General features: G+C 43.1%; 1 non-coding gene across 1 annotated transcript; it reads right to left on the reverse strand.

The window, feature by feature from the left end:
- Window positions 1-610: 610 nt before the first annotated feature.
- Window positions 611-683, reverse strand: Trnaa-cgc (transfer RNA alanine (anticodon CGC)). Its single transcript has one exon. It is a non-coding gene; the product is annotated as a tRNA-Ala (tRNA).
- Window positions 684-5,281: the final 4,598 nt, after the last annotated feature.

Here is a 5,281-nt window from a genome sequence, read left to right on the forward strand (position 1 = left end):
TCTGATGATTATGTTTTTTTAAAGGAATATTTTAGTATCTTTTGGAGAAATTAACTGTTCTTAAGAATTTACTATCCAGGCCTTCAGCCGTTAAAATGTTTTCTGAGCTATTACTACTGGGGCCTACAGCTGAAAAATATTTTTTAATTTCTGGGCAATAAGGCCTTCAGGCGTGAGTGCAACTGTCTTAGGAATTTTTTTATTAAACATTGAGTCTTAGCAGTAAAATTTGATAATTATTTCTTATTGTCAACCTCATTTGCAATTGGTTCCAAATAAAGTGTACGTGATATTTTTTTTAAAAACTGAGCAACCAACGGTAACTTAGTAAGGCCCCGTCCACACCGAATCCTGCCTTTCCCTAAGTCCCATGTCTCAACAGTCTGTTAGTCTTTTCCTAGCTGCCGAAGGACAATCGCCGATAGACAAACATCTGGTGGTTGGTGGTGGTTAGTGTTTAACGTCCCGTCGACAACGAGGTCATTAGAGACGGAGCGCAAGCTCGGGTTAGGGAAGGATTGAGAAGGAAATCGGCCGTGCCCTTTCAAAGGAACCATCCCGGCATTTGCCTTAAATGAATTAGGGAAATCACGGAAAACCTAAATCAGGATGGCCGGAGACGGGATTGAACCGTCGTCCTCCAGAATGCGAGTCCAGTGTGCTAACCACTGCACCACCTCGCTCGGTGTAGACAAACATAGAAGAAAGTCTAATGTGTAGGGGGCAGCGTATCTGTCGAGAATCACCGTTGTGTCATGGTCCACTAAGTGGTGCTACTGTTCCTTAATATCGTACGTTCCCATGTCGCAAATGTCCTAACAAAGAAGTTACACCAACCGAAGCGAGAGACACTCGTGCATCTACCCTGTATTCCTGATCTAAGCCCATGCTTTTATTATGCTTTCAATCCCTTCAAAAAAGCTTTTAACGGTCGACGATTCCAGTGGGGCGAGGGTGTGCAGTAGGCAGTTACGGACTTCTTTATGCAGCAGGACACGGTGTGTTACCAAACTTCAACCTGGTGCGTCGGTGGGCTGATTGTCTCAGTGCTCACGCCAGGTTTTCCTCCTTGGCACACCGATTCTGGACTGTGGGGCCTTCGAACGGAAACTTTATGATATCCCATTACACTAACTTCCCAAATAATTGCAATTAGGGCCATCAAAATTTATTGACGATACTTCTGTAATGGGGCTTAATTACTGCTTGTATGGGATTTATTGTTCTCTCTCGCGACATACGACTCACATTCTAATCGAAATTAATTGTATCATGCAGGAATATGACTGCTAGGTTCAGATGCATGTTAATCTCTTATTAACCTAACCATGTTGTGGCATTAAAAGGTTGCCATCCCTGGAGTGTGTCGTAAGATAACTAGGGATGACTCATGATGAATGCCAACAAATACAGTTCCTTTTGCATACAAAAATCGGATTTCATACTTACTTCTCAACTGGCAGACACTTGCGCATTTGCTACAAGAAAAACGGTTCACGCTTTCGAATAAGGCATTCTATGTCTTATAGATGTAATTACCATATGTGGCTGTAAATACTTGTGTTTCGACCTAGGTGCAATATTTTATTTGTCTCCTGCAGCTGTAGGGTACAGGAGGGTCGTATAGCAGCGAACAGTGGATTGTTTAGGAAATGAGCTGTTTCTGAAGTCCAGCGCCTGTGAACCGCGCAGTCAGCTATGGAGGGACAACATCATTCACATAGTTTGAAATGAAAATAAAAGCGCGTTGCAGAGCTTCGAGATTTTGAACATTGCTGCACATCAGCAACGGTTACGGAACTGCAGGTGAACAAGACAGCCAACCAGTTGCAATAAACGGTGGTTTTCAATTAATCTCGACCGTGGTTTCAACGTATTTAAACCCGTCTTCCTCAGAAGGACCAGAAATAAACTGCACATTACCAAACAGTCAGTTAGTAAAGTGATCTAACCTCTCCACGTGAAATGTGTCGGCGATGCTCTGTACATCAATTTGTAAAAGATAAACGCCCTAAAATCAAGGTCATGTCAACGAGTCAGCATACAGCTCTTAACAACATTTGGCATTTCATATGATTGATTTTACTGATATAGCAAGCCCTTGATTTTAGGGGCCGTAAAGTTTACAAATGGTTGTACAGATCGTTGCCGACAAAAGTCATGCCGAGGTGTTACATCGCTTTAATAACTGACTGTTTGCTACTGCGAAGTTTGTTTCTTCTCCTTCTGAAGGTGATGGGTTTAAATTCGTTGATATCATGGTTGAGAATAGTTGAAAACTACGATTTATAGAAACTAGTTGGCTGACTTATTCATTTGTGTTTCAAAGCGGCAAAAGGTTATTTGTTCCTAGTGAGTTTCTCGGTACACGAAATTAACTTCAGGATGTCGTGTTTTGGTTACAAGTAAGTAATATTATGTTATATAATTTCTTAAGATGTACGTGATATTTCTGTGTGTATTTTAGGCTGTGACAATTTGTAGTCCAAATAATAGCCACAATAATGTTAAACTATCACAGCAGAATGTATTGGACGAAGCCCTTTCGCCTTACACCTCGCATAACAGATCAAACTGGATGACAATACAGTGGAGAATATCGTAGAAAGGGAAGCGATTGAGAAATACTCTGTTCCAAATGCTCAAATGCGTGTGAATTCCTATGGGACCAAACTGCTGGGGTCAACGGTCCCTAGACTTACGCACTACTAGAACTAACTTATGCTAAGAACAACACATACACCCATGCCCGAAGGTGGACTCGAACCTTCGGCGGGAGGGACCGCGCAGTCCGTCGCATGGCGCCTCGAACCTCACAACCACTCCGCGCAGCCTGTTCTGTTCCAAGGAATACTTTACCTCGTAGAATTGAAGCTTTACGGGAACGAAAGTGTCCTCTCAGAACATTCAGTGGCGGACAGGAAACAGTACTGTTTGACAGCGTTACATAACCAGCTTATGCCTTTGAGTAAAGATGAGTACCTAAACATGGTGTACAAGTATGCAGGAGAAAATGCAGCATTGGTTGAATAGGAAAGAAATCAAAGCAAATAAAGCTTTTTACTATGATTTCATGAAAAGGTATGAACACTGAGGGCAGCTGAATGTATGACTCTGAACCGAACAGTTTCCTTGCCAAACTAGGCGAGCCGATGGGCAAGCTCATAGCCATTGACGATCGAGAAATTAAACTGATTTACAACAAACATAATTTTTTCACACGTTGGAGTTTCCAGTCCAATGTCCAATACCACCATTCAAAAACTTAAACTACGGAAATGCAAAGGGAGGAAAAATAAGAAAATCAACGTACTTAAATTTTTGTCTTGAATCAGGACAATCTTGTTCGTATATTGCTTTGACATTAATTGGCAGTGACGCGTTTCGGTCGTGTGAGGTATCTTCAGCTTAACGTAGGGAGTAATGTAGTGAAAAAACATCCCTCCCTTAATGTCAGCGTATGGCTTTAATATAAAAATTATAAGGAAGTATTGTACTATCGTCAGTTAGCAAATAAAGGCATAAGGGACATAAACGGGCTCAACCACATTTCGGCATACACATCATGAAAACGAGTTTTATAAGACTACTAAGCAAGGCATCAAAATATTGTTTAGTGTGGAGAGTACTCGAACACAAACTTCAGAAAATGTTAAAATATCCAAAGAACGTACGTGTTCTGTTCCACCCGAAATTCTTCTGTGACACTTGTGTAATTTGGTAAATCATTTTAAGGTTCTCGAAAATGTCAGCTTGCTGCAGAAACGCTTCGCTAATAGAGTGTGGAACACAGAATCGTACTCAGTTCATTAGCTGCGAATAAATGATGATTACAGAGTCGTGTGATCCATGTGAAAACAAGGATTTCAGCTGCTGTTTTATGCTTGGCTGGTCTCTGCAGGTGGAGCTGGGTCTGTGGCGAACAATTCGTCATTGGGAGGCGGTGCGCGCCCGCATGGAGCTGCACGAGTGTTTGGCCTTCCGTTCCGCTCCGCTCCGCTCCTCGACCAGGTCGGCTGGCCGCCGTTATCTCGCAGGCGATACATCAAACTGCCCGCAGCGGCAGCGGCAGCGAGCAGAGGCCAGGCACTGGGCGCCGAGCGCCCCTACCACTGCCGCGCCGGCAGCCGTCCATTACGGTAATGTACTGCCGGTTGTCTGCCTCGCAGGCGCCCGCCGCTCCTCCCTCTGATATGGCACAGTTTAAAACGAACGGGCCAACAGGCGAACAGGTGTCTGGCGGTTTCCTCGCGGCCCGCTCGTTGCGCATGAGATGTTTGCCACTACCGTACTCCTCATCAATCACATCCGATTTAGAGATTACACACTGAGAGATCAAAATTTATAGTCGTGTATAATCGAGGAGTGACATTAGATAGTGAGCAGTGTTGGCAAATAAATTTCCGTTACACATGTCTACCGTTCCGTCTAAGTTCTGAACAAATCAGGAATTAGTAAAGGAGACGTAATCCCGGAGAGATTAGCTTAAAGAAGACTAAAACACAAACTCACCGCACAAAGAATCAATCAAACTGTGTGTTGCACTTTACAGCTACGTATAAGTTTAAAAATTTATGGTATGACATCTACGTTTTTCATGGTAACATCCGGAATAAAAACTTATTTGTGTACAAACCACGTCAAATCCGAGTTAGATCTCAGGCTTTCGAAGATGACTTCTATTTTCTTCATCAGGAGATGATCATGCGCTTCATAGTGGCGTTCAAGCTTGTATTTCAACTTGTATAAGCAAACTGACGTCAACTGAAGACCGGGATCTACATATTCAATTTCAACAAATCGGTAATGTGGCAGGAAGCCCCAATTTTCCAGCCTAGTAGCATCCAAGGAATGCAGCCTCACGTATTCCCTTAAGAATTGAGTTTTTTTTGTTTTGTTTTACTCTGGAGGTACTCCATCCTATGTGGCTTTCTCCAGGAACTAAAGAGGTTGTAACCTCTATCTCTGTCACAGTTGTAATAGCATATGTGATTTCTTCTGCTTCTTTTATTACGATCGCCGGCCGAAGTGGCCGTGCGGTTAAAGGCGCTGCAGCCTGGAACCGCAAGACCGCTACGGTCGCAGGTTCGAATCCTGCCTCGGGCATGGATGTTTGTGATGTCCTTAGGTTAGTTAGGTTTAAGTAGTTCTAAGTTCTAGGGGACTAATGACCTCAGCAGTTGAGTCCCATAGTGCTCAGAGCCATTTGAACCATTTTATTACGATCCCAGTTAATCGATGCATAGAAGAGGATTTAGTATTCTTGACATTTATCTTACGC

Source organism: Schistocerca nitens, chromosome 5, assembly GCF_023898315.1.
Source record: "Schistocerca nitens isolate TAMUIC-IGC-003100 chromosome 5, iqSchNite1.1, whole genome shotgun sequence".
In the NCBI taxonomy this organism is placed as follows: Eukaryota; Metazoa; Arthropoda; class Insecta; order Orthoptera; family Acrididae; genus Schistocerca; species Schistocerca nitens.